This window comes from Sapajus apella, unplaced genomic scaffold, assembly GCF_009761245.1.
Source record: "Sapajus apella isolate SASKATOON/1434 unplaced genomic scaffold, GSC_monkey_1.0 scaffold3, whole genome shotgun sequence".
Classification (NCBI taxonomy): Eukaryota; Metazoa; Chordata; class Mammalia; order Primates; family Cebidae; genus Sapajus; species Sapajus apella.
Window position 1 is genome coordinate 29,885,823 of NW_022436943.1, and position 15,569 is coordinate 29,901,391.

At 34.9% G+C, this 15,569-nt stretch overlaps 1 protein-coding gene and 1 long non-coding RNA gene across 5 annotated transcripts in view; both read left to right on the forward strand.

Annotated features, from left to right (window-relative positions):
- The window catches only part of ZFPM2 (zinc finger protein, FOG family member 2), a 465,431-nt gene that overhangs the window by 261,171 nt on the left and 188,691 nt on the right, over positions 1-15,569 (forward strand). The window lies entirely within an intron of this gene.
- On the forward strand, positions 9,763-14,427 carry LOC116532461. The gene is made up of 2 exons (XR_004260876.1): positions 9,763-10,799; positions 11,522-14,427. It is a non-coding gene; the product is annotated as an uncharacterized LOC116532461 (long non-coding RNA).

Genomic DNA, 15,569 nt, shown 5'->3' on the forward strand with positions numbered 1-15,569 from the left:
CACTTTAGGAATAAGCAAAACCCATATATCGGACTTGAAAGAGTATAGTTCTGCCATAATATTAGTAGCTTGGGACCTAGCCAGGAAAATAAAAATAGGAGGGATTAAAGGGCTAATGTAAGGTTATTATAAGTATTTATCAGTTGTGGGTAGATAAGTTAGTGGGGTAACAGCTACCCCTGTTCTCTTAAAATAGCTTCAGTTTTCAGACTTAACTCCAGTCTAAAGCTCGGAGCCTTAGCTGAATATTCACAGATAAAGAAAAAAGTAAATATAGACTATGAATCAGTTTGCTGATTCTGACTTTTTTCCCCTGGAGGCCACAAACTGGGTTATGAACAATAAACTTTATATAATTATGAGATTACATTTTCAGAACTTCTTAGGATTTTATGGAGTTCTCTTAGAATTATTTGAAAAAAGAAAAAAGCAACAACAACAATAAAAAGCCAAGTGGTATCTAAATGTTAATAAATAACATTGCTTTATAAATTGGATTACTTAAGAATTTTCATTTGTGATAGTTTTCTGTCACAGATTTGTTTATTGTTTATTTGTCTAATTGTTCTTAAAAATACAACACTTCTTTATTTTTGTAACAGTGGAACTTACATAGACAGTACTGTAAATATAGCTTTTAATCAAGACATTGGAAAAATGTTAATGCCTTGAGTTTTTAATTCAGTTTTAAACTTGTATACCAAAATTAATCAAATCAATTATAAAATATTACATAAGAAAAATTTTATTTGAAGGCTTTTGTTTTTTAATATTACTTGACAAGCTTGAGAAATTGGGTTATCTTAATGAATGAAAGTATACAGCAAAAATATAGTCATATTCATAAGAAATGCAATTTATAAAGCTGTATATAAAATAGCCAGTAATATCATCATTTGATAGATTTGTTAGATTGCTAAAATAACATAAGCAGTTATTAAAGTCCTCTATATCAGCACAACATTGATACTCTCCCAGTTCTCAAAATGAACAGCAAGGAGATGGCACATTTGGTATCCTGAGTCCCCAGAAGCAAAATATAATACCAGCCAGGAAAAGGTGACAGTAGAACAGAAAAATTAACACCAGATAAAGCAGAGTTGTTTTGTTTGTTAACTGTGTAAAAGAAAAATTTGATAAACATTTTCATTCTATTCTCAAAACGCAAGGAGCTTAGCGTTAATATCTCATCGGGTCACTATTAGGCTTACAAGGCTTTATGAAAACCCTCCGAAAAGTAGTTAAATTCCATTTCAAAGGGCTGTAGTGAGCACAGGAAATGTGCAGCAAGTTAGTGTCATTTGGATAAGAAAGGAGGGAGACTCAAAGCAAAACTATCAAAAGGTCAGGAGGATTCTTTACTCTTGGTAATTGCCTGGGAGACTTTTTTTCTGTCTCCCCCCCCCCCGCCCCCGCCCCCCGCCAGCCCCGCTTCCTTGATGCATTGTTTTTTAAAGGATTGTCTGAAATGTAAAAATATAAAAATGTAATCATAATAAGAATTGAAAAATCATCTGGAAAGGTTAAAGGACTGTCTTGTTCCTCATTTGGCCATTGAATGGTGGCCAAATTGGCAGGCCATCCTTGAAACTCCAAAGTCTTTCACATTTTGGTGCAATTACATTTGATTTGAAATACATTTTTCCAGTTTAAAAATGTTAACTATCTCCCAGTGCAATTGAAACCTGTCTTGTGTCAAAAACAGGAAATTCTAAGGAGAAATAGACTGTGGATATATGTCAGATGTTTCTCTTATTTTTTTTCTCATTTTCTTTTTTAGACACACAAAACCCATATGCACACACATATATTAATATATATAATATATGCAGATATTGATGGAATTCTGTGAGTTGAAAGAGGAGGAAGATGTCTTGAAGGATCCATATCTCTCCCACCAGATTTGTGCTATTATCACTGAAATGTGGCCTTCAGTCTTGAAACAGTTAAAAGAGTTCTAAGGCCACAAAAGGAGAGATGTCTTCAGAATTATCTCCCGCCTCACATTTGCTCTTAGGCAAGCAGTTTAAAAAAGCCCAGTGATTGAGCCAGTGATCCAATTTGAAATGCAGAAATGATTAGAGCTGCTTGCCTCATTTCATATCGAAATTCTCTGATTTATGACAGGGCTGCAGCCAAGATCTATCTCCAAAGGGAATTAGTGTGCAAGTTTGCATATTTTTGTTATTTAGGTTTCTGATAGCAGCTGCTAGCTAGAAATACTGAACTGGGAGGTAGTGGGGCAAGGATTTTCAGCCACTGGAGCAAAAGAAAGATAAGAGCTTTCTGTTTAGGACATCGAGACCCCTTGACCAGCATATATCTGTGTTATATATGCTTCTTATATGTGTGCATGTCTAAGAACTTGTTAATGATATCGACATGAGTGTATATATACACATAAATTATGAGGTTCAGGGAGCCCAGGAATGTATTGGAATGGTTAATTCTAGTAATGGAGAAAAGAATTACCAAAATTCTGTCTCCATGTTTTAACTACTGGAATTTTAATGAGGCATAATACTTCAATCATGCAACTGACCTGTGGGGCAGAGTATAGAACATATAATGAAACAGAAATAGAATTCTGAAAAAAAAATTATTACCTTATCTGGAATTTACATGAAGTGTTAACAGGAAATTATGCAGCAGTTATAAATGAAAAATATGGGATTTAATGTACTTATTAATAAAGATTTGTTACATACATGATACCAGTGTCCCAAATCTGCTGTCCGCAGCTGTCCCCAATTTCTAATGTTTCTGTCCTCAGATGCCTCATTTAGAGTCATCTTATTACCATGTAAGCTAATGCCAGTTTCTCTTCAGTGAGTATTCCGTTCCAAGAAAAAAAAAAAAAACGAAATCATTTTTGTGCATAGTCAAGGGCCGAAGACTTTCTATCAGTTTCATTAAAATATTAAACACACACACACAACTTTGTTGGTTTTGTCAGTGCTTTTCTTGAATTTGTAGATTTTAATCATAGTTGCAAAAAAAAATTGTGATTTTTCAAGTAAAAAAATCCCTGAAAGAAAGATGAGTGGCTGTCAGTCTACATTAGCACTGCAAAGAGCAAAGAAATCATCGTGGAAGAGTTTATTACTTTAGCTGCTCTCTGGCTCCATATGGAGTCATTATGGCCTGGAGTCTTAACAGTGCTCCTCAGCTGACCTTACCACAGTGCAGCAGGGCTTCTGGGCATTAAAACCGCTCTCATATTTCACTGAGTATTCTCCAGGGGTTCCAGGGTTATTGTAGTCAAAACTTTAAATTTTGATTACCTTGTTCGTCAACAAAGAATGCGGTAAGATCTTTAAAGACGCCTTTAAACCTAAATGCCTGAGTTATTCCTTTTAAACCAGCCCATCCCTTCTCCTCTTGACTTACAGCTAACTTGCCTAATTTCAAGGCAGTAACTCATGGTGTGGTTGTTGTCTCATGTGTTTGAGAACTATGTGGTCCAAGTAGCTCCAAAAATTAATTTCTATAAGATTTCTTATGCTAAGAGGGTCTGGCAGTAAATCTTAATTTTATTATGCCTTTTAAAACAAATAACTTCCTTTTTCTTTTAGTATGGTAGTGTTGTTAAAATGTTTTTTAAAATTTTAAGGATATTTTAAGTATTACTTTAACTCAGCTCTACGTTGTAAAGAGTCACAGATCTAATGTATAGTAAGTAGTTCTATTCATAGCCTCAATATTAATAGTTAATATTTTTGGTTCAATGGACTGAGCTTAGTGTTTTGTAGCTTCATATTTCCATAACTCTCTGAAGCTGATAGTTCTTCAGTTTAACAGGTGAGAAAACTGAAGTTTCAGACACTCCTCAAAAAGCTCAAGGCCAATTAATGTACAAATTATGGATTTGAACTCAGATATGACTTCAAAACTCATACTGCTTTGATTTTATACTACCCCCCTATAGTTGCATTTTAACAATGGCCCTTTTCAGCACTCATGTTAATCATGACTCACTCATGGATTCAGCAAACACTTCTTAATTCTTGCCATGAGCCAGGCACTATGCAAAGGTCTCAGGTTAAACAAACTATATTTAGTCTCTGCCCTCAAGGAACTCAGTCTAATGAGAGAATCAGATGCATAAACATATAACTATAGTATCATAAGATGATTTCTGATGGAGGATTCTATAAAAGTTGTTTCTTTTTATAAATACGCAATAGAAATAACTTCTGGCTAACTTAGGCAAAACCAGAATTATGGAGAGGATATGGGGGCGTTTACAGAATCTGTGGGATGTTAGGGAACCAGGTTTATGAAGGGACAAGAATCAAGGCAATTTGAGAGTGAAGAAAGTCTAATAGTAGAAACCATTGTACAGTCTTATCAGGCACTTTCATGGCAAGAATGAGCTCCAACACATTTTGGTCTTTTTATTTCTTTGTTCAGGACTTAGGTCCAGGGAGGGAGGGCCTTATTAGTCTATCTCAGGTCCCATCTCTGTCACTAGACAAGGGAGAGAAGGGTCCCTAGATTAGTGTTCAGTGGAGGAATTACCCAAAAAGACAGAGGGAGAGTTATTAACCAAAGGAGCTGGACTAGATGCTGGCCATCCATAAACAGCAATTATCCAACCATGGTAAGTGTGAAGATAAAACATATTACTGTCTCAGGTGCCCATGGAAAGGCTTCCAGAAGATGATTTTCCGAAGAGTTTTGAAAGATGAATTGACTCAGAAAATAAATTGGGACTGCAGATTCCAGGCAGAAGTAACAGTAAATGCAAAGTCATAAAAACATGAAACAAAGAAGTGTTTGGGGGAAACACACAATATTGGGTGAAACAGGGCTAATAATAAGGATTAAAGAAGGTAACAGGAAACTTTCCATGCTTTGCCAAGAAATCTGGATTTTTATCTTTTATTCAATGGTAATGGAATAGAGAACATTAAATATTGTGAAATTCTTTGCCAACATTTTTATCTGCATGGCTAAAATAATCTCTTTTATTGGTTTTAGCCATATGAATAGGCACATACTTCTTAGAGCTTTTTAATCTATCTACTCCTCATTAAATCTCAAAATAGAATCATATACTGCTAACATCTTATAATTGACTTCCAATATCATCTAAAATTTGTGTATTTTAAAACCATATAAACTGAGAGTAAAGCAAAATTATCTGAAATTCTCCTTTTATCTGAAAAAGGAAACAACAAAAAAAGAAATAACTAGTTATGTACTAAAGTTACCAAATGAAGTGCTTTGGTATTTAGTAGACATTACTTCTGTGCACCTTGTTAACATTTATGGCAAATGGTAGTATCCATATCAAAATGGAAGAGCAGGTTGTAAGGTGTGAGTGAAAATATGTTTGACTCTCTGATCACTTCATGTCTGGCCTAGTAGATTAAAAGGAATAAAAATGAATGAAGAAAAAGCAAGAAAAGGAGGAAAACAAAAGAGTAAAAAAAAAATCAGCAGAAAAGTGAAAGTGTTTTCTTTCATTTTCTTTTTCATTCATCCCTGCATTTTCAGAAAGAGAGAAGGAAACAAAGACAGGAGGAGAACATTTATAATGAAAGTTACACATTTCTCCACCGTCATCCTAGTTTTTACCCTAGCTGCAAATACGTTGGAACTCCCTGGTTGTTCTGGTATGCTATACCTAGGGAAATAAAGTATTCTACCTGTCCGGTGAAAACCTTTACAAGTTTAGCACCAATCCTAATGCTCTTGCAAGTTTCTTAGTCAATTTGGAATCCAAAGCTTCTTTTGCATATCAAGGGTGAGAACAGAGATCATAATAGTTAAATATTTTATTCTTATAAGAATTTAACCAATTTCTAGTCATCATATAAAGCAACTCATGATAGAGAAGGAGGTCTCTGGGTGAGACTGCCTTCACGGTTTTTTTTTTTTTTTTTGATGAGTGATTACGAGATCCCTGAGCAGATAAAGTAGATAGGGCCTGGAATGCTATCTCTACAACCTCATTTAAGCAAGGCAGCATCTATCTGTGGTGATTTTCAGTGTGTGGCACCCAGGAAAGAAATAGACATAGTCCCTTCTTTCATCTTGTTTCTCCACTCTGTAAGTTTAGTTAATGGTGTTGTTTTTTTGCAAAGCAGAATTGAAACTCTACATTTAAATATTTTTATTTTTCAGGTTCATATAATTGTGCTTCAGTTTCCTGGCACATTCATTAATGTAACAGTTGCATTATTACTGTAACCAGTATATTTGAAAGCTGTACCTTGGTATCCGTGAAAAAAAGTACATTCTTAATAGATGTTGAATTTGGGGTTGCAGTTGAATGTCAGGGTCCTGTTATGCCTGGATTCTGTTTAAAGTCACAGAAAATCAGAAATAAATCTTCAAATTGGCAGGAGTTGACATGGTCAGTTTTTAAAATGCTATTTTATTTTCTATGTGTATTATTTCTAATCATCCTAGAGTTACACAAAATTTGAGTGAAAGTAATGTCAAATGCTAGAATATTTCTACTTATTTAAAACTAAGGGTATGGAGATGATATGCTTCAAATATTTGACATTTATGAAGTTGTGTGTGTGCATGTTAATGAGAAAAAGAGAGCAGACCTAAACCTCTCCCCGGTGCAATTTCTTCATGAACATACCATGTACCTTTCATTAACGCTAGATAAAAGCACAGTAGTTTCTTGTTAAATAAAAGTAGTCATTAAAGAGTACAGAGAATAATTTTGTTTTCTCTTTTTATGTTTAAGCCATTTTTCAATTTTTTCTTTTCCTTGTTTTTTCATCATATTTAATGCAGATAAATATTATAATAATATTGATAGGCTGTTATCAACCCATCTTAATTTAGTAATAAAAAGGGTAGCATAACAATATATTTGAGTCTTCCTTCTAAGTTACTAAGAAAATATATAGTGCAGCATGTTTTAAATGGTCTCCTATTTAATTTTTTCCCATGAACAATGTCTTTCATTTGGGAATGATAGTGAATCAAATTCCTAATAGTACTGCCGCACTATAACTACATTATATAGGACTATTAATTAGGATAAATATGAAATTTGAATAGATATTGCAGGTGTGAGACATCAGATGAGAACTCAAAAGGATAAAATTCTGCTGGGGATCATTATTTCAGTTCTTTCCAATCCTGTTGTTCTGCTGCATAAAACTTACTTTAGTACCTGTCTGAACTGTTATAACATCTGTTGTTCCTGGGAAAAAAAAAGGTTTTTTGTGGGGTTTTTTCCGTCCTTTTGGTCAGAAATAGCTGTGTTATTCTGCAGCATTGGCCCAGAATGCCTTGCAGGGAGTGAGCGGTGTTCTTCTGGTGTTCTGACTAATTAATTCCCGTGAGACCTGCTCCTTACAACGGGGCTTGCTCTCGCTGAATCCAGCAATGGGAAGGACTGCCTTTGGGAAGGTCACTTGAGAAAGCTGTCCTACACATACATGTTCATCATGTAAATAAAGAAGAAGGTGAAGGATAAGAGGGTTAGAATCCAGGGAAGTTTTATGAGAGAGAGAACTGATAGGACTGATTACTTTTATTTTGATAAAGGGCTTCTTTTTTTCTCTATCACCATGAATGCATTTTAAACTTAGAATATCTGCACACCAAATTATAATCACCTTATCTTAGCTTTGGTTCATCAAATTGTTTCAATGTGATCAAATTTTACCAACCAGGTAGATGAGTTTTAAAATTAACTTCTGGAAAAATTGTTTTCTTCCTCTCTCTTTAAAAAGTAGAATAGTGTCATAGATGTTTCTCATATTAAATAAGCTAGTTTCATTTCCAAAATGCTGACTTTCTACATTTTCCTCCTTGTTCCTATATTTCCCTCATAAAAAAATTAGTTTTAATTTCTTGGGACTGACCAAGAAAGATAATGAAGTGCTTTCAAAAACTCTTTATGTGTGAAACCCTGGAGGAAAACCCTAGAGCCTTCTTACTTCTAGCAACCAATTACTACGTACAAAAAAAACTTTCCCCAATTATGAAGTCCACTAATGCATCCTGCACAGACTCAATTTCACGAACTGTTTCGGAGGCACCCCTCACATAATTAACAGCGAGGCACTGCATGTGGTCAGACCTTCTGCTAATTGATTAAATGAGTCTATTCCTAAATCAGTTTCTAAATCACACTTGCTAGCATGGCTATGGAACACAGCGTGTATAACATCATTTCCAGAAACCCAAAATGTGGACCTGCAAAAAATCTAAATTACTCATTGGGGTAGCTGCTTCAGAACTGAACCTAAAAAAAAAAAAAAAGACCACCTTGCTCTCCTGAAATGCCGCTCTCCCCAGTTGCCTTTCTTTAGTATTCCCACTTCTGTTTGATCCTTGTCCTTTTGTGATTCATCCTCCACACCTAAACGATATAAAACATGTCATGCTGTGGCCCTGTCTTTATGATTATTTTAGTTAACAAGTGCTGGATAGTTTGCCTGCAGTTTCCTAGTAAAACACAAAACCTCCCATCTGCTTGTCAGTTTTTCTTTTTTCTTTTTCTTTTCGTCTTTTCTTTTCTTTCTTTCTTTCTTTTTTTTTTTTTTTTAAAAAAAAGGCTGTGGTGTTCCCTAAGGGTTGTGAGAGAAGTTCATCCCATTGAACTGGTCAGCAAGATATCATTAGCTCGTTGTGTACATGAAATCCAGGGGTTAGAGCACCAAGCGTCACAAGCCAGTTTCTTTACCTCCTTGAGCTGATCAGAGGATCAGAGTATCAAGGAAGGATTAGCACTGACTTGGGATTTGTGTGATTGGTTAATTTATTGCAGCAATGGCAGGCCTTTCATCTATGGCAACATTTAATCAGCACAGCCATGGAGGCTATTACCGGTTAGCTCCTTTCTCAAGTCAGCCAGGGCTGCACCATCAGCCCTATCACAACTCCCCTGAAATTTCCAAATTATCTGGAACAGGCTTTAGCCTCACAGTAATAAAAATTAGAAGAGATTCCTGATAGCACTGGTGGAAAAGGCTTTCACTTGCACAGGGCAAATTATAAATAGTATGAACGTGCACTTTAAAAAAAAATTCTCCACCTCTTAAGAGATGTGCAGGACTTATCACCCCTGCTCTGATCCAAATCCTCATGGTTGAAAATTTATATTAGATTTTATCAGAGAGGCCTAAGTCTAGAAAAATCAATGAAGGTTATCTTTTATGTTGCAGGAACTTGTGGAAATATTGATTTTCATTTTATAGTGAATTTGGAGCATGAGTTGGTAATCACTGCTGAGCCGACCACAATGTTTGCCTACTGTATCTTTTACTGAGTTTTGCTCAAGTATTTAAGATAGTATTCCTGTTGATTTTAGTCTATAGTGTGAAGACAGATGTTCCTAAAACACAAAGTTGTGCTTGGTAAAAAATACACCTAGAAGTTCCCTGTTTACAATAATGAGTTCAGTATTTTGAGACTCTATTTTGAATATTAATGATGGATTTGGGAATAAAATATACTCTGAAATTTTTGTAAGATTTATTTCTTTTTTACTTCAGTCAAGCTTATAAGCAAAGAGAAAGATCTTTTTTTGAGGAAGGAAAAACTGCATTATGTGTAAAATACATCATTTAAACATTGAAGTACTTCTAAGAAAAGAAGGATTTCTTTTTTTTAACTAATTATTATGTCTTTGCATCTGAAAAATATTAATCAAACGTTTCCCCTCTGTTGTATTTTTAATGTTTTCATTTCTTGAATTTGCTAACTTTTTAAATTTCATTCTTTCTTTTAAAATTAAATTTAATAAATGTTATAGTTAATACAAGTTAAAAAGCGTTAGGGAATAACTGCTCATTTTTCATTTTTTAAAATTGTTTAAACCCTTTTTACCTTATTTGTTATTGTTGTGAATAACTATAGTATGATGGCTATATTATTGTTTACTTAATATATATATCTCCAAAGTTTATAGCAATATTCCTAACTCAAGCAGAGAAGCTTGTTTGCAAGTGAGAACTCAAGGATAGACTCAGGAATGCTTATTAATTACTTGATTCTTAAGACTTTAGCATGATTGTTACAGTGTTTCATTCATATTTTCCGAGAGAATAATGCCTTTACATATTCACTATGAATATTTTTAAATGCGAATACTTGTAGACATAGTCTTATATTTTGTTGTGCACTAAGTGCTAGATCATCATTTAGTATTCAGCTTTAATCTTCTCCTAACAGTCCAGCAGAGTTCAATGACAGGCTACCCTGGGTTCCATGGCTGAGCCATCTTCCTCCTCTTTCTTACCCGAAGTTATGCTCCTGAACTTATACTTGGCAACTGACAAAGAATCATTTTCTTCCATCACCACCTGAAGCCCTGCACCATACTGCAAGGCTTCGGATACTAGCCAGCAGTCTTTTTATTCCTCTGAACATAACCAAAAGATGTCTAAGCCAAGGAATTAACAAGATAACATATGAAAACACCAAGCCCAGTAGTTGGCACATGGTAGGGCCTACAGATGGCAGCTACTAGTGCCATTATTGCCTGGGAAAGTCTGTAAGGGGACTCCAGAGAATTAATCACCTGTTCCCTGGTCTTGTTCCCTAATTAACTGGAATTGGACATGTCTATTCATGGTCAAACTTAGCTAAAATGGTGACAAAATTGCTTAATTTTTTTTTATCCCCTCTGCTCTGTTGTTCTTAGTTTGCTCTTTTCTGTACTCTTATACCCCCACCCCTCCTTACTCTTCAATTCTAAATTATAGGCAAATTCTTCTCAAAGTAGAGATAACAGTATTACCCAGGTTTGGAGGTAGCCTTATTCCCTTCTGTCTTTTGTTCTCCCTATTTTTCTTCTATATAGGAAATAAGATGTTGGTACTAATAGGACCAAATGACACAGAGAATTCTGAGGATTTGTAGAAAGTCACACACTTGATGATGGTACCTGGATTAGAGACCTGGGCTACTCTTATTTCATGGGGGCATTGGTTGAAGTAAATGAGAATGTATTAAGAAGTCTTTGCTGCAGGCTGTGGAGACACAGTTGAGCCAGCTTAAAGAAAAGGCGAAATTTATTTATTAGAATTGCGGAGTATTTTATAGATACCAAGGGCAGGAATTCACTGGGCCTCAAGATTTATTAGTACCAAAGATTCAGAAACCCTCAGGATGCCTTCAATATTTGTTATGGCCTCTGATTTCTTCAAGCTGGCTTCATTCTCCTTCCTCTCATGTCCAGCTGCCTTTTCTCAGTGGACAGAAGCTTTGAATTTGTTAGCCCATACTTGTATCCACCCAGTGAATTATGTCCTTGACTTTCTTGATTCTGTATTGAAAACCCCAGGGAAAAGACTTACTGTCCCAGCACAGCAGAGGGACACACCTAATGCTGGAAGGTAAAGAAGTGATTTTCAGAAAAGCATGGATCTAGGAAGACACTTCATAAATGCTCACTACAATTGGAGACAATATAAACTGCCTTTAGAATAAGAAGGCCTCACGAGAAAAAAAGATTGGTTTTAATTCTGTACATGCAAATTACAGGAAGATAGATTTTAGTCAATATAAATATGGAGCATAGAAAAATACAGAGTTTATCTCTTTGTCCAGTTAACAGAAATATTTAAATTTGGCTAAATGAAGTCCAATTATAATTGTTCCCACTTATGTTCCCTATCTGACATTCTCTAGTCAAAAGGATTGCATTAACTTCAGCCTGGCCCAGGTGAATTTCAAGATTCCAAAATTAAGATTCATTGAGTTTATGTTCTAATAATGATGTTATAAATATTGTATATTTTTAAAAAATGAGGTACTATATTAAATGGCTCATGCATATGACATATATGCATACATTTGTACATTCATAAATATGTGTGTACATATTATATATTTGTTTGCCTGTGACAGATTTGACTTGCTTCTGCTTATTTTGGCATGAACTTGGCATTTGTGTGCATCACCACTGAGTATTTTACGTAGTATACTTTAGGCTAAATTATCATAAAAAATTATTTGACTGGTAGATGCCACATTCCAGCTAGAGAAGTTGAGGCATTCGTGTCTTTCTCATTCTTATTGTTGCTTGCCCAAAGCTTACAGACTGGATACTTTTAAAATCAAGTCACATATTCTCCTCAAATTTATTCTGAAAAGCTTATTGATAACTTATTTTTGAAAGCTTTATTTTAGCCTATGTAAAAAACTAAATTTTCTTTCATATACTTATAAATGTACTATGATACACAGAGAATTATAGTGATTCATTTCATGATTTTTGCATAGTAGAATAGTAGGCATTGTCTCTCCATATGGCAGCTCTTTGCTGCCAAAAATTTTATGGTGTTAGGGAATAGCAAAGGGATATACCAAAAGGTGCCTCGGCTTTGGTTGGCATAGAGCATGTTACAGCAGTGGTGTATAAATTTAGAGTTATATAGGTTCTTGCTTACAGCATAGTATATAGGGATACTCAAATGTTTTGTCACTGAGTTAGGAAAATAGATGATAGTGCAAATCTACATTATATACTAATATATTTACTCTGAGGACAGAATAAAAACTTATATCAAGGGTATTAATGTACAATTACAAATGGTTCTGCAAAATTGGCAATGCAAATGAATTGTGTTATGGACAAGCGTCTTTGTGAATTTGTTTTTTCTCCAAAAATCTGTTAATTGTTAAATGTTTTATTTCTTTAATAGATGAGGATGGTCCCACTTGTGAATCGTTAGCCTTATCAGTATTTTCATTCAGAATGGTTCTGTAGTATTATCTATGTTTAGAGAATATTCATACACTTTGAAAATGTGGAAATTATGATATTTCAAATCAGACCTCACCCACCAGTGTGAGTCCTAGCTGCAGCACTCATTAGCTGTGTAATTTAGGCAAGTTAGTTGACCTCTCTCGATTTCAGGTTCTTCATCTGTTTTTTTAAAAAATGAAAGCAGGGGAGTTCTTATCCTGATTAGTGGTAAGGCTTAACTTTTATCTACTCCATCCTTCCCTCCTTCCTGGAGCACTGTCCGCACTCGGTTCCCAGGACACAGCCTCTGTTGCTTTCCCCACCTTGCTGAATGCACTTTCTATTTCCTTGGCCAAGAAACTAACTGCTAAATGTTGAGACCAGGACTCTGGTCTATTCTTTTCTTTAGATGATCTCATACCCCATGGCTTTAACTTCCATGTTTTAGACCAATTTAAATCCCGGCCCCAATCTCTCATCTGAGATCCAGACTCACATTTCTAATGGCCTACTTTACATCACTGTATCACAATAGAGATGTAGAAATCAGAACTCCAAAACATATACCCGAAGATGACCCCTATCTGAAGCTCCCTCAGCTTCATAAATGTCCTCATCTTTTCAGACCCCACATCTGGGACTTAGCCTTGATTCCTCTCTTTTCTACACTGACTATCCCAGCAAGTCAATGAATTTCCCCTTCAAAATCTGACCACTTCCCCCACTTCCAGAGCTATCCTGGTTGAGAATACCATCATCTTCACCAGGCCTCAGCAGCAGCCTTCTCACTTGTTTCTGTATATACTTGTCCGCCAAAGACTGGTTATCACATGGAAAACCAGGTGGTGTTTTAACATGTAAATTACAGCATGGTATTCCCAAGACCATTCAATGGCTTACTGTCACACTTGGACTAAAATCCGAAACCTTTTCCATGGTCTGCAAGGCCCTACCTGATGTTTTTCTAGCCCACCACTCTATCCAGTGTCTGCCTTGCTGACTTCACCATGGCCACATTAGACTCTTTTCTGCTATAGAATATGCTGGATTTTCATCTTGATCCCTCTGCTTTTGCTGTGCCCTCTCCCTCAGACATTTCACCTGCACAGCTTCATATGGCTCACTCCTTGGCTTCATTCAGGGACATGCTCAGATGTCCTCTCTGCTAAGAGCCTTCTCTGGACAAACTTAAACAGATCAAGCAAACAAAACTGTTATTATCTCTTTATATCTTTATTTTACCTGAAATTACCTTGTATTTAGTGTTCATATATTATTTTTTTCTCCCTAATTAGAGGGTGAGTTCCACAAGGACAGATTATCTTTTATGTTTTGCTATTTCACGAACACCTAAAATATACCCGATAAATATTTGCTGAATATATAAATTGAATAAAATGACATTTAAAAAAGATCTTAACAGAGTGCTTAAAGAAGAGTTCAATAAGTGTTAATTTTCATTGCCATTCTCATTCTCAAGTAAATTACTTTGAAATAACTCCTCTGTAAAGCTGTAGTTTGGATAGTCACTTTGTAGAAACATTAAAAAATGTTCAAAATCTGTATTTGGTTTTTACAATATTAATGCCACCAAAAGACAGCTGAGATAGTAGAAAACTGTGACCCAGTTTCAAATCCTGACTTCATCACTCTCTCAGCTGTTAACCAAAGATGAGTCAATTCAATTCTGAACCATTCTTTCATTACCAAAGAAATGCAGTTAATAATTACTTCAAAAGATTTTTTTTTTTAAAAAAACAAAGTAATAGACATTTACATTATGCAATATTTGAAAAAGAGTAGAATTTTACAAGTCTGACTTATATCTGAATATAGTGATTCCTTCCAAGTTATTGCTGATAGCAAATTAAGTTAGCAACTAATTTATTATTTTATCTATATCATTAAAATGATTGATAGATAATTCCAGACAGAGGACTGACAGTTGTGGATTTCTAAACATTGAGGTTGTGCCATGAACAACCATTATTTGTAAATCCCTTGTAATTAATTTCTGTGTTGATATGGGAAAAGTGCATTTTAGTATATTTTAAGGCTTCCTGAATATGAAGTTTTTTAATCTAATGAAAGTAATATTTGTCATATCATCCTGATTGGTTTATCATTCTTCTATGAGAAAGTGGGGTAAAAACATTATATTGATATGTTGAGAATTATTCAGTGCAACACTATATCTAGTGTTATGCAATGCTCTCCATTTTCAAACATATACAAATAAATTCGCTATGTAACTCACTTCAGTACTTTGTGGGCATTTTTCTTGGCTGCCTAGCAAGTTTTAGATTGGATGTTATGTTCTTCCCATGAGCTCTTCATTTATCCTCTTTCGTCTGATGTTGCTCTGAATTGTGAGTGCTGAGGTCTGCAGCAAAGTATGTCATTTTCTCTCAATAATTGGTATGGTAGTGACTGGCCATTTGGTTTTAAACACTAACAGTTTTTCTAAGTGTGATTTTATTTTCCATTCTCTCATTGAGGATTGCTTCTTTTTTTTTCTTCTCACATATTTTTAATTTATATTTCAAATAAATAAACCAAATTCAATAACAACATAGCAAAAATGCTTTTGTGTTTGGGTGTATATGTGCAAAAAACAGAGATGAAACAAATATTTACCAGTGTTTTCTATGTTTCCTTCTAAGTATTATCTCTCCTCACCCCAAGAGGACATTTTTTATATGGACTTTTAGGTAATTTTTGTTTCTAGTCTTGGTTGTGTGTTGCATTTCTTCTTCTTCTTATACATATAGAAATATATGTATTTCCATATCTTCTCTTCATTTGAGTTGCTGTATTATGGTGATGTAGAGCTCGGGCACTGGAGTTGAAATGCTTGGTTTTAAACCCGAATTCTGTCACTACTGAGCTT